Source organism: Nuphar pumila, chromosome 1 (genome assembly GCF_984573655.1).
Source record: "Nuphar pumila chromosome 1, dmNupPumi1.hap1.1, whole genome shotgun sequence".
NCBI lineage: Eukaryota > Viridiplantae > Streptophyta > Magnoliopsida > Nymphaeales > Nymphaeaceae > Nuphar > Nuphar pumila.
Window position 1 is genome coordinate 83,474,821 of NC_143249.1, and position 12,480 is coordinate 83,487,300.

Genomic DNA, 12,480 nt, shown 5'->3' on the forward strand with positions numbered 1-12,480 from the left:
AGTCCCATCAAATTTGACAAATTTACGAGGGAGATCTTCTAGGCTATCATCCCCATCTAGACCATCATATAAATCTTCGCTTGTGAAAATCATTTTGCCCTTGTCGCGGGCTTGCAGATCCTTAACCATTTTGACCATGTCTCTGAGTTGTGACTGGTCAGAGTTATTAGCAGACTGATGTTTTAGCTTATTTACTGACCCCTGCCTCTGTGTCATCTTTTGAAAAGCTTGTTGAGCCTCACACTCTTCATCGGTGCCACCTCCTGATTTTTCTTCATCAGATGTATCCTCATGTTGGATACGCTTCTTGGATATCTTCAGTTGTTTCTTCAATGTTCGGCCCTTAATCTTTTTCTTGGTAGGAATTTTGTCAGAACTGACCCCTGTTTCGTCTGCCATCATCTTATTCATCATCTTTTGAAACATGGCATACATCTAGGGATCGACATCATCATTGGCTTGTTGACTTTGGTTCCTAGCAGATCGCGGAGAATCCATCTCTTGCTCGCTGCTACTGTTACGGTGTTGAAGTGACACTGTTTTCTTCCCGGATCTGGTCTGAATCATTCCACAATGCCGAAACTCTCTGTAAGATAAATGGGATTATTAGAATGAGGGAAAATTCTTGAAGGCAATGACTTGGAGAATAGAAGGAAAATAATGGATGAAGATCTGAAATTGGGTTGACAATTTAAAGGATATCCCTTTACCAGGGATGAGATTATTGCTGGGATTGCGACAATTGCATTGTTATTCTATGAGAGGAAATAAACAACCGAGATATGCCTTGTTACCTAGGCGAGGTTGTCAACCATGAAGAAAAATACATTTTTGAAGGAATATAACAAAGTAATGCATAATTGGTAATGAGCTTCCCTGTGAACTTGGTAAATTATCTGAGAAGGAAGGCAGGAAGAATTTTTTCAGGGAAAAGCATTCATCACAAAGGGCATATTGCATGAGAGTTCAGAAAATAACAAAGGGCATAAGGAAAACTGATGATTTTATTGATGTCTTGGAGGAAGGATGACAAATTTAAAGAAAGCAACTGGAAACTACATTTATTCAGAGGAGCAAAAGCAAAAATGATGGAAATGAGAAAGCATTGGCATTCGTCATCTTCATGAATGATCAGGGAAAGACTCGGTCAGAACAACCGACTGGTCTTCCTCTTCAATAGGGAGATTCTTGTCAACACAGTCTTGAACGATATTTTTGAAGACGAAGCATCGCTCAATATCATGCCTCGTAGCTCGATGGAATTTGCAGAAGCGATCTTTCCATTTCCCTAGGGCGACTGGAGGATTAGCAATTCTTGAAAGTTTAACCATTCCTTTGCTCAGCATGTATTCAAGGATCTTTTCGAGGGGTTGATCTAGAGTGAGCTTGCGGTCACGCTACCAACCTTCATGCTTTGGCTTCTTTTGACTGCTTGTTTTCTACTGAGAGCAGAATTGAAGGGGTTTGGCTAGGACACCCGGCTGGTCTGCTATTTTGTTTTCCCACAGAATATCCTTATTAATGCGATCCTGAATGATATTCTTGAGGACGAAACAACTTTCTGTATTGTGTCCTATTGCACGGTGAAATTTGTAAAATTGTTCTTTGAATCTGCCCATGATTGTCGGGGGATCGACAACCTTTGGTAAATGAACCATGCCTTTTGCAAGCAAATTTTCTAAAACAGTCTCGAGTTTCTGATCCAGAGGGGTGAACTTTCGATCAATGCTCCAGTCTTTGTGTTTTGGTTTTTCCTGCTCTTTCCCTTTATGTTGGGGATTGGACTGGAGAGGTCAGGCGTTCTACTTATCCATTTTATCCTTTTGACCTGTGTGGTCCTCTCTGCCTGGACTTGGGTTTCCTGATCTGCCAGTATGATTTTTTTTTTCTGCCACCCCTTTTGCTTTTGCCATTGTTGTTGTCCTCGATGTTCACAGAGAATGTGACTGGTGTCATCTCTTCGACTGGCTCCTTTTTTATGCTTGACTTGGGTAGCTCCAATAGCATCTTTGTCATCATCTTTTGAAACATTTTGTACATGACTAGATCAATGTCATCTTCACTTGTCTGGTCCTGCTTCTTGACTGGCCTCGGAGAACTCATCTCTTTGACACTGCTTGTACTGTTCTCTTTCCCGACTTTGTTTGAACTGTGGTGAAATGCCAATGCTTTCTGCAGAATAAAGGAATGGCTTAGACTGAAGGATTTTTGGGAGAAATAGAGATGATGAAGGAGATGTCTAAGGACTTGGAAAGAGACAAAAATTCTGAATAGAATTTGGAAGACATATATCAAGAAAATAAGTTTGACAAGATTTGAACATTTGAAAAATTGTAGGCAGGATCAAAATAAGGTTGGAAATTCGAGGTTTAGAGGAAAGGTAGAAAAAGGAAAATTGCCTAAACTTTTTGAGGAAAAACAAGATGTTTTGAAAATCATCTAGGGTTTTGATAAAACTGTTGGAAAAATAGATGAAATTTGAAAAATGATGTAAAAGGCAAATAAAAGGGAATTGAGAAATAAAAGAAGAATGCATTCAATCATATCCTGCACAAACAATTATGCACATACAACATTCCCTAAGAAGCTGACTTTAAATGCATCAATTTTGAAAGAGTTGTAGGACCCTAATCCTGACTCTAGGCTCAGATCAACTGTGTCCAATCATGCAATGCCGATATACTCGAGCCAAGGCTCGATGTACGTAGCATAAAAATTCATCTCCAGTTTTAAGCTTGTGTTTTCCCAACATTCTTGAGCGTCTGTCGATATACGTTGGACTATGGCCCTTGGTACGTGGCAGGGAGGCGTTAGCCCAAATAAGTGGCCCAGTTGTGAGACTGTCTCCCGAACTATGGTTCTGGAAGAGAGCCCAGCAACGTGAAGACCGGGTAGAGATAGGTGGGGTGGTTTCTGAAATATGAGCACATGCAGACAAACAGAGGGCTCTAAGTCCTAAAGAGATAGAATTTTGAAATATTTTGAAGAAGCAAGCATTATTTTCATACAAATCCTAGATTGAGGAGTGTTGTATTTCAGACCTAAGTCTAAGTGAGCATGAATAATTCTCCTCAATATGGTCCTACCAAACCATGCCTAGTCTACATGTAATCCATGTCAGCTGGGTTCAAGTCTAAGCTCCTATGTTCACATGATATCAGAAAAATAAAGCTGACAGTTCATAGAACATGATTCAGGAAATTGAACTAAGTCAAATACATAATTGATCAGACAAAGACAGGTCCCATATCGGTCGCCAAACCTGTTATCATCGCAAATTTTTTCCCCTCTCCCTCTGCGAGAGTGAGAGAAACGATTTCGCGAGTCAAACTCGACCAAAGTTTTGAAAATGGTTTTGAAAATTACTCGCCTCTGTTTTGAAAATTTGCAGAAAAAATCCATGGAATGGGATCCGCCTGTCGGTACGAGGTTCAACCGTTCCTGGCGCCTTTACCAGGGGTAATCGAACCAAGGATCAATTGTGCGCTTTGACTAAGTTAAATTATCTAAATTATGCTCTATTTTACTAGAATGCACAGAGAATCAGGCATGTGCTATGGAATTTTGAACAAATGTAGGCTTTGAAAGAATGATGCTTGCTTGGAAAATTGAAATGTACTTAGAAAATAATTGAAAAAATGCTTGAAATTGGAATTTCTGAGAAAATCATTAAACTTCATTAGAAATCAGAAATTTGCATTGGAAAATGATTTCTCAGGAAAACTTGAACTTTGGAAAATCGATTTTGAGATTTAGATTGTTTTTCTGAGGAAATAGATTTGAGAATTCTGAGAAAATCAGGAAGTTCATTGGAAAATGACTTTTGAAATGGAAAATGAATTCTCAGAAAAATGGGAAATCTGAGAAAATTGATTTTGAGATTGGAAACTTAGAATTGAGAATGTGAAAATCTTGGAAAATCATAATTTGAACTTGGAAAATACTTTGAAATCTCATTTGAAAACTCAGAATTCTGAGAAAATCAAATCCTGAAAAAGACTTAGAAATTTTTTAGAAAATCGATTTCTCTAAAATGGAATTAGGAAAAGATTTTGAAAATAATGCAAATTGAATGAATGAATATGAATTTGAAAGGTATTTCATTTGAGAAATTGGGAAATACTTTTGAAGTTTTGAGAAATGCAATGCATTTTTAAATTAGCCTAATAGTGTAGGCTGAATGTGGCTAATACGAAGATCATAAATCTTGATTTTCTTCGTATTCTGACTATGGCCATAAATACGAATCCCACCAAGTTTATAAACTCCCTAAGAGCTTGTGCACGTGCCATTCGTGTCAACCATAGTGATTTTGGAAAATGTGCATATGCATCATACATCAGATATTGAATTTTTCAGAAATCAAACTATATGCAATGCAGTCCTATTCTAAATTGAAAAGTAACTCTTATTTCAAATTATTACAACTTGATATTACATTGAATTGAAATAAAAGAATAAAAGCTAAGTCTTCTTCTTGGATGTTCCTGCAAAACTAGAAAACATGTTAGCACAGAAATGTAGTTTTTTCTGAATTTATCCGAAAATATTGAAAACTATCAGATATTATTCAGATATAAACCCAAAATCATACCCCCTTTGATATAAACATGAGAAATAATGAATAAATTTTGAAAATAAACTTGAAAATTCGAAATTGGGGTCAAAATGACTAAAATACCCCTAATGACCTTGAAATCAGGGTTTTCTGAAAGAATTTTTGTAAAATTTGGAAATTTGAAAATCAAATGAAATAAATCAAACATAATATGATGAAATATAATGATATGCATGAAAATTTATGGAATTAGAAGTTGAAATTTTGAAATTATGGTCGAAATGACCAAAATACCCCTGATAACAAGACTATGGCCTTGAAACCAGGGTTTTCTGAAATAAATTTTGCAAAAATGGGAAATTGAAATGCAAATGACATGGAAATTAACCCTAATATGACATGACATGCTTATTTATATTATAAAAACCCTAAAATGACAAAAATATCATAAATTATCAAATTTAACTCGATTTTCGCCTCTGAATTTAAAAATAAACTAACATATAAAGCAAATGAACTTGAAATTGAGTCAAATTTGGCATGAACACCTAGACTAACCCTAAAAACAGAATGGAGCTCGAAAATCTAATTTTTTATATTTTATTAATATAGAAAATAGCTAAAATCCTAAAAAATCAAAATTTTGCCTAAAATGTTGATTCTAAATTGGATTTCGGATATCAAACTTCCATAAACATTTTCCAAATTTTATGGGGTGACAGAGGACGGTTAGGAAAATATTTTTGCCTTTTACACTATCTGGTTTTGATCTATGGTCAGAGTTGGAAAGCTCCGGCAAGTTGGATCGAAATCCGGCAACTATAGGATTTGGGGCAAACAAACAGGTTTCAACAGAAAATATAAAAAAAATAGTAGACAGATGAAAAAATGGCTGAAATTGTGGGAAAATGTCGCTGACAAACAAAGGCAAATTTTTTATTTTTACTGCATTGGAATTTGGGTCACGGTTGGGAAATGGGCACACTGTTATCAAAGACCTGAATCTCTGGAATTTTTGGATATGAGAATCTGTCAGACAGAAAAAAAATTCGGGAAAAATACTTGGATAATCCCAAAAATTCCCAAATTTTGGGAAATGACAAAGTAATGGGTTCATAACAACTTTTATGTTAAAAGTTTTTGCATTAGGGCTACGGGTTGAGCGGACATAGCACATTAGGGTCGGTCTACACCCTGACAAAGAAAAATTGAGGTTTTCCCAAGGGTCTGAGAAAATAGAATTTTAACAGAGGACAAATCTGCTTATAAAAATCCCAAAATTTTCAGAAAATCAGTAAATTTCACCATGAATCTACTGTAATTTTTAAAGGGAGATTCGAATCTCTCATCTAGGGGATCTCAGGCCGACAAGTCTGCTAAAAAAATTATGGAATTTACAAGGGGGTCAAGACCCGATTTGGGATTTGATCTTCTTAATGGGATTCCGAAATTCAAATCAATCCAAGACTTTGGCAGGAAACCACTAACATATGATCCTATTTGCCTTAAAATTATTGAGATTTATTGACAAAGGAAATCACATGAAATAACAAATATACTGTACATACGAAATAAAAATCATAACTTACTAAGCAATCATTAATCATACTAAACAAACTATTTATTTTTAAAACCATCAGCTAAACTGCCCCTAATATGCATCTAATAAAAACAAAAACAAAGGCCATTAGAGGGTATAGGCATCATTTTATTTTTATGTGGCTTTGGGAAGAGAGATTCAATCCACTCATCGGATGAATCTCTTCTTCATATAGCATCCTTAAACAAAGTTGTCATATTTTCCTTTTCTTTTTTTTTGTTTTTTTGTTTTACTCATATTATCACATACGTGAACATTAAGTTGGAGATTGAAGATTAGAGATCTTCACCAAAAGCTTATGACTCAGAATAAATAAAAAACAAAAATGGAAGGACATTGGTAGGTAAACATGCTTAATAGGATTAAACATAGCCACACATCCTAAATGAATAATAGGCACCTCTTTTGCTCTGATGGTGGCCACTTAAGCAATAAATTGGATTCGACAAGAGATGAACACACTAAGATTTTAACAGGGGCTAATGAAGACATATAACAAGAGGACAATGGCTTACCTTGGGGCCTTGTTGTGACAAGTGAAAGAGATGGTGTTGGTTCAGCTGGAGCAAAGGTATGAGTTGCAGCTGAGCTTACTGCCTTGATGTGGAGAAGTTGGAGGTATTGCTGAACGTATTGGATATGATGCTACTGTGGTGATGGTGACTGTAACAGGTGCTGTGACGAAGATGGCTGAAGCAATGGAGCTGGACGTCAAAGGGAGTTGTTGGTGATGCCGCTTCCGGATGGAGGTGATGTTGTAGTGCCACCTTAATGTGGCAGCCGTATGGTGTTGCTGCAGGTGGCTGGAAGGTGATTGGAAGAGATGTTACGGCTGCTGTAAGTAGAGGTTAGTGATGGGGCTGCTGAAGCTATGTGAGAGAGGAAGTGAATGAGAGAGAGGGAGAGAAGTTTTAGGGGCTGAATGAGAGAGCCAATGGGAGAGGCACTACAAGAAAAATGTTAATTAGCGACGAAAATTTGCGACGGATTTTTTCCATCGCAAATTAGCGACGGATTAGCTAGAGAAAACTTTCTTCATGAATCCGTCGCTAAGTAGCGACGGATTAGCCACTCGTATGATTCTATTGAATGGTGACTTAGGGCCAATAATCCCCCATTCCCTAAGTTTTAGTAAGTTTAATGAGAGGGAAGAAGAAGGTTTTACGTGAATGGCTGGAGAATAGGGAAAGGAAGGAAGGGAAGGGAAGAAAAGAAGGAAAGAAAGGGAAGAAGGAAAAAGGAAAGAGAAGGAAGAAGGGAAAAGGAAGGAAAAGAGGAAGAAAAAAAGAGGGGGGGAAGAGCCATACATGAGTGGGCTGGAGAGGGGAAAGAAGGAAGAAAGAGGAAGAAAAAGAAGAAAAAAAAAGAAAAGAAAGAAGAAGAAGAAAGGAAAGAAAAAGAAAAAGAAAATGAAAGAAAGGGGAAAAAAAAGGAAAGAAAGAGGAAGGGAGAGGGGGTTGGTCGACCCCCATGTGGGTCCTACCTTAGGTAAAAAAAATAACAAAATAAATAAATAAAAAGTTAAGAAAATATTTTTTTTTCTTTTTTTTTATATATACATTAAAAGGAAATGCAAATGGATGGGTCATCTTAGAGCGGACTCTCTTTCCAAATTTGAAATTCATTTCGATAATCATAGGTGTAGAATGGTGTAAACACCCCAAATTTTCTACATTCATTCTCAAACAATACTCCTCGTGCAGTGCCAACCCTGTCAGGTCAGTATAGGAGTCAAACTTCAAGTCTGTTTCAGAAAATCACCATTTTACGCATTTTCATTAGGAAAATTACCATTTTACCCCTAGGTCATCCCGGACCCCAGTCAGTCGGAGTCAACCAAGCTCATTGATCAGTTCAGAACAGTTAGAATATCAGTCATTTCAAGCTCACCCGAGCTCGTAGTGAGAAGGTTATTTTTCATTTCTGACCATTCCTGCCAAAATGGGATCATTTCTTCAGAAATGAACTCATTTCTCACTCAAATCCAAGCCAATTGTCTCCGAGTCAGTCATTCACAATCAGTCATATTCCCCAGAGTCTAACTTGAGCTCACCAGGAGTTCAAGCGCTCCAGTTTCAGTTCAAAACCATTTCTAAGTGTCCAAGAGCCCATTTTAGTCCATTTCAGCTCTTTCAGCTGAAATTAAGCTGAGTTCAGCCAATTGAGCTAGTGTTCGAGCTTCGATTTTAGTTCATGACAGTATTACTGACCTTTGTTTTAGCTCAAAGCCAGTTCAGATCCCTAATTCACTTCACTCCAGTGACCATTCCGTGCCATTTCTCTAAAAATGGCAGCTTTTCTTGAAAATTTAGTCGGAAAGGTCAGTTGAGTCAGTGTTTGGTCAGTTCATTTGAGTTCTGAAACTCTAAAACACAGCTCAATCCAGTTCATTTCAGTTCAATCCAGCTCACACCCCAATTTTCAGTGTCACTTTGGCTCGGTGTTGTTCGAAAACCATTTCTTGAATCATTTGGCAAATTTTATCAATTTTAACACTTTTTAAACTGGTACAAATGCCAATCGGGGTCTAACATCCAAAATTCTTCATTCAGGGTCTGCATTTCGCATAGCATTTCATGTCATTTCATATCATTTCTCAGCATTTCATAACATTTCATCATATCTCATTTCATTTTCGAAGTCCAGAACTCCAATTTTATAAATTTCAATCTAGATGGAGTTTTAAAAGTTTTCGGAAATCAATTTCAAACCCCGGGTTTTCCAAAATTAACATTTTTACCCCCGAGATTCTAAATTTAGAAATATTTTCTCGAGAAAAACAATCTGGATTTCTTTCAAAATTAAATTCTCAAATTCTACATTGGATTTGCTTCGCAACGAGGTATTGAACTTCAAAATCTGAGCTTGTTTCAAAAACTGCCAAAAATAGCTCGTTTCGTCTGGAATTTTTTTATGAAAATATTTTCTCGAGAAAAACAATCTGGATTTCTTTCAAAATTAAATTTTCAAATTTTACACTGGATTCGCTTCGCAACGAGGTATTGAACTTCAAAATCCGAGCTCGTTTAAAAAACTGCCAAAAATAGCTCGTTTCGTCTGGAAATTTTTTGAAAAGACTATTTTACCCCTCTAATCGTCAAAATGAATTTCAAAAGTGGAATTTAGACCCGCTCTGAGATGGTCCATCCATTTGCATTTTCTGTTTTAATTTATAAAAAGAAAAAAAACAATTTTTACCTTTTTCTTTATTTTTTTTATTTTTTTGTTTTATTTTATTTTTTTATTATTATTTTTCCTAAGGTGGGACCCACAAGGGGGTCGACCACCCTAGCCCACTTCCTTTCTTCTTCTTTTTTCATTTTATTTTATTTTATTTTTTTTTTTCTTTCCTTCTTTCTTTCTTTCTTCTTCCTTTTTCTTTTCTTTCTTTCTTTATTTCCTTCCTTCTTCTTTCCTCTTTATCCACTCACGTACGGCATTCTCCAGCCTTCCCTTCTCCTTCTTCTTTCCCTCTCCTTCCTTCCCCTTTCTTTCCTTTTCCTTCCCTTCCTTCTTTCCCCTTTCTTCCTTACCTCCTTTCCATCTTTTTCAAAGAGACAAGGCTACAGCCATTCACGTGGATATCCTCACGCAAATCCCTCTCTACAGCAGTTTTTTATTAAACAAAAAACTTAGGAAAGATTTTCATCTTTTCCTAAGTTATCACCCAAGAGAGGAAGGGCTGCCTTAGAACCCATCTCACGCATATCTCTCTCTCTCTCTCTCTCTCTCTCTCTCCCTTTAGCTCTCTCCGTCTCTCCCCTTGGCTGCTGCAGCCACAACAGCCATCTTCAACACAGTTCAGCCATCTTCTTCCCTGCTCCATCTTCAAGCTTCAGCAGGTGGCATTGTTGCAGCCAGCCATCTACCTCACGCCTGTCACACCAAGGTGCAGCCTTCTCAACAGTGGAAGCAGCCGGTCCATCCCAGCCGCTCCAGCCAGCAGATCCACTTTGAAGCACCACAGCAACCAGCAGCTACCTCCATCTCCTCCACGCACAGCAGCTGCAGCCTCCAGCCATCTCCAACGTTTTCAAGTAGCTGCTTCCACCTTAAGCTCCAGCCGGTTCAGCACCAACCTTCTTGCTCCAGGCAGCTGCCCTTCCAGCAGCCTCTAACCTCCTCCAAGCCACCAATGCAGCCTCACCCTCCTCAACATCCAGCTGCAGTCATACCAACAGTACAACAGCCTCATCTCCTTCCTTGACAGCCTCCATTGGCTCCACCCAACCAAGCCAAGGTAATAAGCTCTCTCTTTTTTTTTATGTTTTACATGGACTTAGGGCTATACGGATGAGGTGGTCCATCCGTTCAATGGATGAAGCCCCTCATTCCAAATAGCTAAAACAAATTTCAAGCATGCCTCTCCGATTCTTTTCTTTTTCTTATTATTTCTCATAAATGTTTAGTTTGTTTTTCATTCATTTAGTTATCTTTTTAAAAGTTTCATTGATAGTTTGTAAATTTAAATCCATGCGTTTAGTCCAATTATAATTTTGTGTTCAATTTTTCGTTTAAAAATCTTAAAAATTTTATGGTAGTTAGGTTGATCTGTCTGTATTATTCTGCCAAAAACCCAGGTTCGTTCGGGTTCTGTAACCCATCTAAATCGATTAAACGCTAAATCGAGTTTTATGTCTCACTGAACTTCCAGTTTCGGCTTTAGCAGACTTTAACCTTCGGATTCACCCCATTGGGGAATTTGAATCATCTTCCAAAAATCACAGTGGATTTATAATAGAATCTACTAATGATCTGAAAATTTTGAGGTTTTTCCAAGCAGTTTTAACCTCTGTTAAAAATCGGATTTCCCACCCCCTTGAGAAAATCTTGATTTTCCTTTGTCAGGGTATAGACAGACTCTAATGCATCGAGTCTGTTCAATCCGTAGCTCGTATGCAAAAACTTTCAACATAAAAGTTGTTCCCAACATGTTTTTCTGTCATTTTCCAAAATTTGGATATTTTTGGAACTGTTTCAGTATTTTTCCAGAAATTGTATTTTCTGTCTGACAGATTTCAATATCCCAAAATTTTAGAGATTTGGGTTTCTGATAATAGTGTGCCCTTTTCCAAACCGTAACCCGAAACCCGAATGATGCAAAAAGATCAAATTTTCCTCTGTTTGTTAGAGACATTTTCCCATAATTTCAGCCTTTTTTCCATCTGTTTACTAGTTTTCCCATATTTTCTACCGAAACCTGTTTGTTTCCCCTAAATCCAAGAGTCGTCGGATTCCGATCCGACTTGCCGGAGCTGTACAGCTCCAACCATAGGTCAAAACCAGAAAGTGTAAAAGGAAACAATCATTTCCTTACTGTACTCTGTCATCCCATAAAATTTGGGAAATGTTTATGGAAGTTTGATATCCAAAATCCCCTTTAGAATCAACATTTTAGGCAAAAATCACAAAATTTAGGGTTTTTATTTGAATTTCCATATTTAAAAATACAAAAAATTTAGATTTTCGAGCTCCATTCTGTTTCTAGGATTAATTTAAGTGTCCATGCTAAATTTGGTATAATTACAAGTTCATTTGATTTACATTTTAGTTTATCTTTAAATTCAAAAGCGAAAATCAAGTTAAAATTGATATTTTGTGATATTTTCACCATTTTAGGGTTTTATTCATGTAAATAAGAATGTCATATCATATTAGGGTTAATTTCAATCTCATTTTCATTTCACATTTTCCATTTTTGCAAAATTTATTTCAGAAAACCCTAGTTTTAAGGCCATAGTCTTGTTATCAGGGGTATTTTGGTCATTTTGACCATAATTTTGAAATTTCAACTTCTAATTCCATAAATTTTCATGCATATCATCATATTTCATCATATTATGTTTGATTTATTTCATTTGATTTTCAAATTTTCAAAATTTATAAAATTTCTTTTAGAAAACCCTGATTTCAAGGTCATCAGGAGTATTTTGGTCATTTTGACCCCAATTTCAAATTTTCAAGTTTATTTTCAAAATTTATTCATTATTTATCATGTTTATATCAAAGGGGGTATGAATTTGGGTTTATATCTGAATAATGTCTGATAATTTCCCATATTTTTGGATAAATTTAGAAAAACCTACATTTTTGTGCTAACCTTGCTTTCTAGTTTTGCAGAAACATTCAAGAAGAAGGCTTAGTTACTTTTTTTATTTATTTTATTCAATTTAATGTAAAAATCAATGTAATATTTGGAATAAGAGTTACATTTTTGCTTAGGATAGGACTGCATTGCATATAGTTTAATTTCAGCAATTTTCAATATTTGATGTATCATTCATGCACATTTTTCCAAATTCACTATGGTTGACACGAATGA